This window comes from Acyrthosiphon pisum, chromosome A2, assembly GCF_005508785.2.
Source record: "Acyrthosiphon pisum isolate AL4f chromosome A2, pea_aphid_22Mar2018_4r6ur, whole genome shotgun sequence".
NCBI classification, from domain to species: Eukaryota; Metazoa; Arthropoda; class Insecta; order Hemiptera; family Aphididae; genus Acyrthosiphon; species Acyrthosiphon pisum.
In genome coordinates this window covers 68,357,742-68,368,052 of record NC_042495.1, presented here as the reverse complement: position 1 = coordinate 68,368,052, position 10,311 = coordinate 68,357,742, and the positions used below count along the sequence as shown (strand labels likewise).

The window sequence follows — 10,311 nt, the reverse complement described above, 5'->3', positions numbered from 1 at the left end:
CAATCCCAGACAGCATTTTGTAATGATAATATTATAATAGTATTATAATAACGTTATACTAATATTAATTCGTTATTTTAATGTTATAATAATATTGAATAATATTAAATTGCTGTATGGGATTTAGTCTCTGCTTAATCCATCCCTATCGAATTCTTAAACTGTATCCACTTGAATATGAGGATAACTGAAAAGGAATTTCAAATTATATTTAACTAAATCATATATACACTAATTCCAATATTTAAATAAAACATATTTACAATAATAAAATACAATTTTCCTTTTATCTTTATGTATATATAACAATGCATGGTACCTCCTATTTCACTGTAAATTGTTAGAATACAGATGTATTTGTATACAAATATACAATATACCATATTATTATAATATATATATTATATACACATATTTTAAATATTATCTTAACAATTTGTATAACATTTGAATATTTGATACCTATCATTATGTATTTCATATATTTAAATGTTATATAGCTTACGGTGTTTTTCTCCACATAATATTAGTTTTCATAAATTAATTTTTGTATTTATTCGTTTAGATATCAGCTTTATGTGTATATAAAAAAATAACATTAATATTATATTTACAAATTTTTTAGAGATAAAAAATGTTTATCCAAATACCAATTTTATTACTCATTAAATTATTTGAAAAATGTAAGTTATAGCTTATAGTTTATAAACGTGTCTGTAATATAATTTTTTTTTTCGTAATAGAAAGTTAATATTGAATATATTTGTTAACTTTTAATTTTCATAAGCCATAAGAGATTATTGTACTACAAACATCAGTGTAAATAAATCAAACATAGCAGGTAACAATTAATAACTATTGTCTATTATTCATAATAGTGATAATATATGAGAAATATATTGAGTACCATTCATTAGTAACACATTATTTTAGAGCCAAATCATTCTGAAACGTATAAACATATTATTAAACATTTGCATATACACACAAATGTTGAGAAATCGAGGGAAACAATTGTCATACAAAGCATCCAACGAAGCATTTATCTACCTCAATATTTACAAAATATTTTCATCCAACAAGATAAATTAAATTTCAACCAAATTAGTTACGTAAAATACACAACAAAACTGAGAAAATAATTAAATATCCATGAAAATAATAAAATAAATAGAAACAAATATACAAACTTGAACTAAAATTAACTGGAACCCTAATAAAAACCCCTTACAAATTTAACATCCGAAATCCATATATCTAAATGATTTTTCCGATACATCCTAATAATCCGAAATTTCAAAACCAGAAGAAGACATCTTGGTTAACCAGAAATCGGAATTATTTTAATTTTACAAATTTCTATATTTAATTTTATAATTACTAAATTAATAGTCATTTAATAATAAATTAATAGTCGTTTAATAATAAATTAATATTGATGGGAACAATATTTTACAATCAATAGGTAAACATTTTTAAAAATTGTTTGTTGTCAATTATTTTTAACATTTATGCATTTATGCATTTAGCCTATCTTTTCATCCATTCATTCAGTTGTTCAATATATCAGTAATATTTTTTGGATTGAAACAATATTCAATAGAATATCATATAATTTAAAAATTAGGTAGGTATCCATCTACATAGTTTTTAAACTAAGCTTTTCTACGTAACTCATAATAACTCATATAATAACGGTTATGAGCACATTATAAATTTAATGGTAATTTTTTATCGTAATATGTGATTTATATACTATTTTTATTAATGAACTTATATTTATTTGTTTTTATTACTTTTAATAGCTGATCTTGTGACACTATTCATTGTGCTCAGATAGTTATGAACTAATTTATAATTTATGAATCATTATTTCGTCAAAATCTACACGAAAAAATCATTATGTTATCACTAATCATTAATCGTCGCAAACATTTTTACATAATTTGTGCAATAAACTGTATAAATAAAATGAAAAAATTATCTGTATTAAATAATTTGTATGGATATATATTAGTGAATATAAGCTCCAGATGATACAGTTTATTGTTTCAGATTTTATTAAAAATACTCCATATAAAGTATGTTAATAAACAACAAATAACACATAATTGTAAAACAAAAATCACTCCACTCAGAATCTAAAAACAATAGAATATAATATATTATAATTTTACTCTTCTAAAAACCAGAGTATATGATTCAGGGTTCTCAATTTATTATTTTGATCCTTTTTTTCTCCGAATTAATTTGCAGATACCTACTACACTTTGATAGCTAATAGCCTAATTTACATATATTACTTTTGTAAGAAAAATAAATGTATAATGATATTTTATAATTTCTGCCACACGTGTTACGAATATAGTACTATATTATGATGCACTCTAACAATAAATAAAATACAAAAAAATAGAAATACATTTAATAATAGAACTAATTTTAATCGATGAGCTTATAATGTTTGTATAATAATATACTCAGTATCAATAGTTATGTTAATTTTAATAAAAGTTATTAAAGAACATCACAACACCATGTCTTACGCATAAAAGTAGTTCGATTTACACAATGATTTTAGTAACTTACGATTTTATGATAGTATTTCAGAATTTTTTTTCAAACTCTAAGTTTATTTATGTGCTCAAGACGATGGTGTGATTTAAAATGTAATATATCTTGTTATTCTATAAATATTATAAATTATAATTAAGTAAAATTATCGAGCTCGCGACTCACGTTGTATTGTCGTTACCATTTGGTATAAACCAAATTTTACGAAATTTAATAAAATAGTTTTGTCTTCTATAAAAAAAATTAAAAAGTATATCAAAATTATAAACGCACCGGTGTCATAAGCACAAAAAAATACTTAAGGTTACATAAAACAATTTAAAAAACATAATCTTTAACGATTGAAATTGTTGTGTTAGTCTAGACACTTTACGGGTAAGACATACTCCGCTGTTCCGACTTCGGCTTAATGACGTCACATGCATAATATTTTCAAACGCCTGTATTTCATTGAATAATTATTATTGTTTAAGTGTGAGACCCACACCATTTTTCTTAGATATTAACATACTTTAAATCTAAGCGAAATTGTTTTTAGTGTTGTAATGTCCTTTAATATATTAAATACTATAACAATATAACCTAATGATAATAAATATCTAGAGTGTATCATATATAATATACTTATAACTACAACTTACTCAATAAAACACTAGGTAGATATTATTATAGTATACAAATATATTAATATGTCAGACTTTTATTGGTATATAAGCTTGAGATGTTAACTTAAATTAAGTCGTAGAAAAAAACTTTTGTATTAATATTTTTTTAAAAATTGAATTTTTTTCAGATCATCCCAATAACAATGTTAGGATTTTTTTTAGAGAAAATATATGATATATAATACCTTGTTTCCAGTACATATTACATTATATGAAACGTACTTAATCATCACATTTTTTTGTTTGTTCACATACACTATAAACACCAGGTGCAAACATCATAATCCAATTTTTTTTCCTTTAAATCATTATCTTCAAACACGTCACAGACATATTTAATAATGCTGAAGAATAAAAAGTATCATAAATCTCCTTAGACTACAAATAATGTTTGTAAATGTTGGTATGAATCAAAACAATCACATTCATATATTCATATTATGACATTTATTTAAACGTAATAATAAAGATGTTATATTACGCAATTTGTATATTACACTTAAATAGCTAAAATTTATTTGACAGCAATTTAACATTAGTACATACGATTTTTTTTTCTTTTTACCAACAAAATATATTGATTTATTGGGAAACTTTTATAAAGACGTGAATTAATATAATTTCTTAGTTTTTTTTTTAGGTCAATTGAGTAAAAAATATGAACATTTGTTTTTAAAACCTGGCATTATAATTATAGTTAAAAAAGTTTTGTTTTAATGTTTTTATTAATGATATTTTTCGATTTTGGTGTTTTAAAAAACAAAAAAATTTACATAAAGTAAATAAATATGGAACTATGGTTGTAATTTAAAACCGTACTCTTATTAATATTATTACGACTAGGTACTTTATTGTATTCAAGACACCGTTATATAATAATTAATATTTTGATCACGGGAACGTTATTAATGTATAGGATGTGCAACTGCGTTTTACTTCAAAGTATGAACCTTGTACAGAACACACACTTGTAGGCAATTGTATATTAACTAAACCAACATTACTAATGTATATTTTATAAATAAAAAGAATATCTACCTATACATACTGGTACGTTTTTCGTATTTGAGGTCCTAATCGACATTAAATAATAAAAATAAAAACCAATTTTGTGTTAATTTTTTATTAGAGAAATTTTGGTTTTTTTTTATATTGATAATTACTAATAAATAATTATATTATATTATATTATTATTTAGTTATTAAACAAGTATAAGTACCAAATATCTACCTATGTAGTATACTAGTATGTATAATATATAATATATTATTCTATAGTTTATGAGCTACATTCCTAAACAGTATAATTTACTTGTGCTTTATTTCTAGGTACGTTATATTACACAATGTGACAAAACGTTGGAAAAATATAAGGGTAATTTGAATTTTTTTAATACAGGTATAAGTCCCCTGCAGTATTCATAGTTTTATAGCATTTCTGATTTTTATTTCAATCTAATATTCCCGAAAATCAAAAATATATTATATATATAGGAATGATGGTGTGTATAATAATCCATCAATAATGGTATTCCATAGCTAAGAAGTTTCATCAAGTCAACTTAGTTGGTTCAATTTCCTAATGAAATATTTTACGCCAAAGTTAAACCATAACTAACGATGCTAAATCGTAAATGGCAAACATCTGGAACCATACTTCCTCTCCTTTACTGGAAATAAGCTGTAATTTGTAAGAACTGAGGTTAGTAAGTCGTTATTAAAAAAAAACTAAATTTAGAAAAAAATAAATATATTCAACAATAAAGGCTTATGGATATTGTTTTTTCTTCATAATTTCTTAAAAACAAAGAACTTTGGTAGTGTAAATATAATAATAATAAGTATATTAATTATAACTTTACTAAGCGTGAAATATTATTTTTTATAACCTATTTTATTTGATAATAATATTACAACTGTTTAATTTCAGTACGACGCGACGTATAGATAATAGTATACCATACGAATGTTGCGGTTCAACCGTTATTCTTATTATCAAATATTTTTTAATGATTTAAACAAGAAATATCAATAATTGTTGTTATAACATTTTTTTGCTCTGGTAAATTATAATTTATTATAAATCTTGAAAATAACAATATTTACTTCTTCAAAGAGACATTTTTATAATTTTTATAGTTAGAAAGTAATTGGCATAAATTGTTCTCGAATTTACAAGACGTATGCATATATTATGATATATTATGATGTATGACTATGTAGAGCGCAGGAAAGGGTTAAATAATTGTTTCAAGCTTTTGCGTTGTGAGCATGTTTGAATTATCATTTACCAACTTGATGCCAAGCTGCAATGGGGTGTTTCCCTTTCGAGTTTCAGAGAAATAGGTTTAGTAATAAATAATAATATAAGCTCTTGATATAAAAACTGTTAAAATTATTAAATACCTACTCTTTTCATTTGATAGGTGCTTACGTGGTAATCTGTATATAATATATAGCTAGTACATATAGTGAATCACTTTTTACGCTATACACTCGTTTTTAAAAACATAGTTTAAATATTATTCAGGTTAACCAAAAAAATAAATACCCCTTATCTAAATAACTTTTCATGACTGAACAAACCAATATTTTTAAACTATTTTTAACCAAAGGGGTATATTATATATAACAATTAACAACTATATCGTTTTCTGAGTACTTACATAATTTCTGGTGCAATAGCACCATTAAAGGCATTAACATTTCGTCCTCCGTTGTTTTTGTCAGAGTACACCTGTAGTACAATTGTTGTAAGTACTTGTATATCGTGTATAAGAGTTAGAAGTGTCTCCAGTGTAGTCTGGTTAGATTCCATAGTATGAAATCGATATCCGTACTTTTAGTGCGTGGACCAGACAACCAACAGAAATAGTATATATTTTGAAGAAAACTTGAAATAGGTAGTGTTAATGAGTTTGCTTCGACTTTGTTAAATTTCAGATCAAGTATTATCATACAAATATTATTATCAGTTTTCTAACGTAAATATAATGTATCTAACATGCATGTTAATTTAATTTGGTTACAACTCATTATTTATATATATATAAATGTATGTATAGGTATATGTACATAATTATTTTATACAAATTGATATTTGACTGTTGAATACTTGAAAACCAAGTACAAACCAATTACGGGGACAAAACAAGTTTTCGATAACATTGATTTTGTTTTTTTGGTATACCTAAATAACGAATAACCGTAAACACTTCAAACTTTAACAAAACGTTTATTTCACAATTTCTATATGTACATCTTAAAATTTAAAAAAATCTTTACTCCTTTTGGGCAGTTTATAGGCATGGATTTTTTTTTTTTTGATTTTTTAGGAAATTTAATACAAGGTTCCTTATAAGTTTTTATTATATCCATTTAAAAAGATAATTTTGTATAAATTAAAAATCTTGCTCAAAACTTTTGCGTATATCATACATTTTATTATTTTACTATAATAGTATTACGCAGTGGTATTTTAAAAATATTTAAATTATTTTTTAAAGTTATTATACTTATTTAACCATGAACCTAATCGCACTCTTTTTGGGTGGTATTGACTCAGAAGTTAATAACAATGATATAATATAATATGATATAAATATGCACTATTATAATAATTACATATTATTAATAATAATATAACAAATGCAATATTTTGGCAAAAATTAAATAATACTAATAGTATTATAAGTAATATATTACTTTAATAGCAATATAAAAAAACACATCTGTAAATAATGAAATTTACTTGATGCAGGTTGACAGATCGTCTCCGTTCAGAATCGTTTTTCTTATAAAATGATAATAATATATCATAAAGTGAAAATTTAAAAATTCAACGCATTCATTACAGTGACCTCGACACCTACAACTGTACCTACATCAGAGTGTTACTCACTCATCCACTTTTTTGTTGTTAATACGAGTACATGTTATTTTACATTTTGGAGTTTTTTTTTTTTTTTTTTTAATAATGTTGTTTATTTTTAAATTTAAGTATTTATTTATGTATAAAATTAATATTTATAAAAAATTGTAAATTATTTTATACCTAGTATGTGATCAACAAAATTATAATAATAAAAATACATTCCTTTGTGAAGCTTTGCTAAAATACACAATTTTACTTTTGTATCATACTCGTAATTCTAACTTAAATACATACAACTGCTGTTACATTAAATACAAATAACATGACATTAATTATATAAGTATATTTCAAAATAGCATTAGTTTGACTGAGAGAGATCAACAGATTTTGTTGTTATCGTACCCCGAGTAGGGTATGGATTAATTCAATTAAGCTGCTAATTTTACTTCTTTAATTTGGCATCCATTGAGATTATAAACAAGCTATTGCCAAGAGAGTTTCAGTCGTTTCAGATATATGCTAGAGTACTAGGCTAGAGGATTAAATATAATTTGTCCAGTTGTTAACAAATCATTGTAATACTTATATTTTATACGTTAATAAAGTCAAAAAATATATTGTTTCTAGACAACTGAGTAAAACAATATTTCATAAAAATATCACGAATTTGAACTAAATCCTTTATTTGTATAGGTATGTATTTTATACGTTGAGCTTTAATATTCCGAAAAATATAACACCAAACAATAATAATTTTAATTTAATAATTTTAGATACACGTCTGAAAGTCATGTAAAAATATACATTTTCAAATTTAGCACATACGGCTACTAACAATCAAGTAGAAAGATATGTTCAGGCGGTAAAATATAAATTTCAAATCAACAACTAACAAACAAAGTAATCTACACACTAAACTATGAGTGTAACTACAGAGTGTAGTCCATCAGAAATCCTACAAAAAAAGCTTATACCCAAGTACACGGATTAATCTTATTAAGAATAAACTCTAAAGAACCATACAGACAACTGAAAAGATGGAAGCTTGACAAAGGAGATATAGTGCTAAGGAAATCTTATACTCATGGGAAGAAAAAATGGGTATGTGCCATTATAAAATAGAAGCAAATGAACAATTTGGAACCGGCACGTTGAACAAATAAAAGCAACCTCAGTTTTTAAATATGGACAATACATAAAAAGTTTAAACGGTGCTAGTGATAAAAGGAAATAGTGCTAACATTGGAGAGGAAATTCAATTTATTTAATATCAATAAGAACCTATTATTTAGCTTGACCCAAGCTAACAGAGCAGGGGGAGGTGGAAGCAAGAACCGCAGAGGAAAAGGGAGAAATAGTGCAACAATTATTGCAATCACAAGAGATAAGAAGGCTCCTAACAGACTAAACTTTACACACACACACACACACACACACACACACGCACGCACACACATAAACCTTTACAGTGATAACACATACGTAATACTCCGAGGTCATACGCCTTATACTCCGAGGATATACCTACTTATATCTAACAACATAAAACTAAGTTGGTAATAATTAATGTAAGCAACAATGTAATTATTATAATATTTATTATTTATTATTATAATTATGTTTTATAAAACATGTATCCATAGATAATTAGTTATTACAAAATATAAATCAAATTCTAGCTTCTTTAATTTCATTAGTTACCTATCTATAATCATCCATAAAAATATATATTAATAACAATAAATAATTACCAATTTAGGTTTTCGTCAACAATGAATATGCGATGTTATTTACTTGTTATGTAGACCAAGTGAATGCATTTTATTTTTTGTAATTTTCAAAATGAATTCTGGAACATAAAATTTGAACGTATTAAATGATAAATAATATATTATTTATACACTAATTTTCATAAAACTATAGTGAAGACTTGCTTATATATGACATTTCACATCGAGACTATTTTTCTAAAACGGTGTAATTCTTCTAGTAATGACCCCACACAGCATTGGGGAAATTAAAATATTTTGTGAATATTTTAAAGTGCTTGAATAATGAATATTTGACTAATAATATTTTATAAATATTTTCTTCTCATTACAACAAAATATTGTACTATATGATTGCATAAAAATGTTTTTTTTGCAAATACATGGGGTTAAAATGTTTTGTAAATGCGTTTTATATTTCAAAAATATGAACTTCTTAGCCAAAGAATATAACTAAAATATTTCCTAATTATTTACGCAATTTTTTAAAATATTTTGACAACTATATTATTTTCTTGAAAATATTTTTACCATAGTTAGGAAATATTTGTATGCTGTGTGGGACGTCATGTCGTCATGTAATATTAAGATATATATCTAATAAAATAATACCTCTCATCAGGCATGATAAATATCAAGTAGGCTAATCACGGTATTTAAAAAAATTGAGATAAAAAAATTTCGCTTTTTATGAGGAAGTAGGTAATTATTAATGTTCAGGACTAAGGTAGATAATATTACTAGATCACGCACTCTCTACTTTGACACGAAAAATGAGCTTTCCTGTACGGTGCTGTAACCATACCCACGTAGTAGTATGTTGAGTTATTATAACATTTAGCTATGCTTCAAGTGGTGCATTAATTATGTAGTCAACCAGCGGCGTATATGGAGAATTGTCTCATTGGCTCGAGGTGCAATAAATTCAAAGAGGTACAAAGTAAAAAGTTCAGAAATTAAAATTGTATTTTTTGTTTAAAACTGAACCCTTGTATAACTACAATAAATAGTAGGTAAGTTATATATGTTGATTCTTCTCATCTACTTATATCTCGTCATAATTTTTTTCCTAAGTTTTTCTATTTTAGATTCTGAGTGGAACGATGAATGTATTGATTTTACAATGATGTGTGTTTATTTTTAAATTTTTTTTTTTGTGTCTGTGTACACGATAAGTAGTCGAAATAATGCTTCGATTTTCAATTTCAGTATCTTGTTCGATTGGAAAGTGAATATCGTTGGTGCATTGAGGAGGTCAAAATTTAAAATTCCCAGTAATTATCAAAAGCGCCAAGAAAAACCCAAAGAAAAAATAAGGAAAAACGGGAATTTTTACGCAAAATCGATTTTTCACAAAATTGATTTTGGTTTTTGGTGTAACTTTTCTATGTGCATAGAATTTATTCTCTATTTATTATTTTCTATCTTT

At 24.7% G+C, this 10,311-nt stretch overlaps 1 protein-coding gene across 5 annotated transcripts in view; it reads right to left on the bottom strand.

Annotated features, from left to right (window-relative positions):
• Positions 1-10,311, bottom strand: part of LOC100159754 (tachykinin-like peptides receptor 86C) — a 181,816-nt gene that overhangs the window by 131,391 nt on the left and 40,114 nt on the right. For all 5 annotated transcript variants that reach the window (XM_029490823.1, XM_029490822.1, XM_029490824.1 and 2 more), the window contains one exon: positions 8,865-8,962. The gene's annotated coding sequence lies outside the window, so the exon portion shown is untranslated. The remainder of the gene's footprint in view (positions 1-8,864; positions 8,963-10,311) is intronic.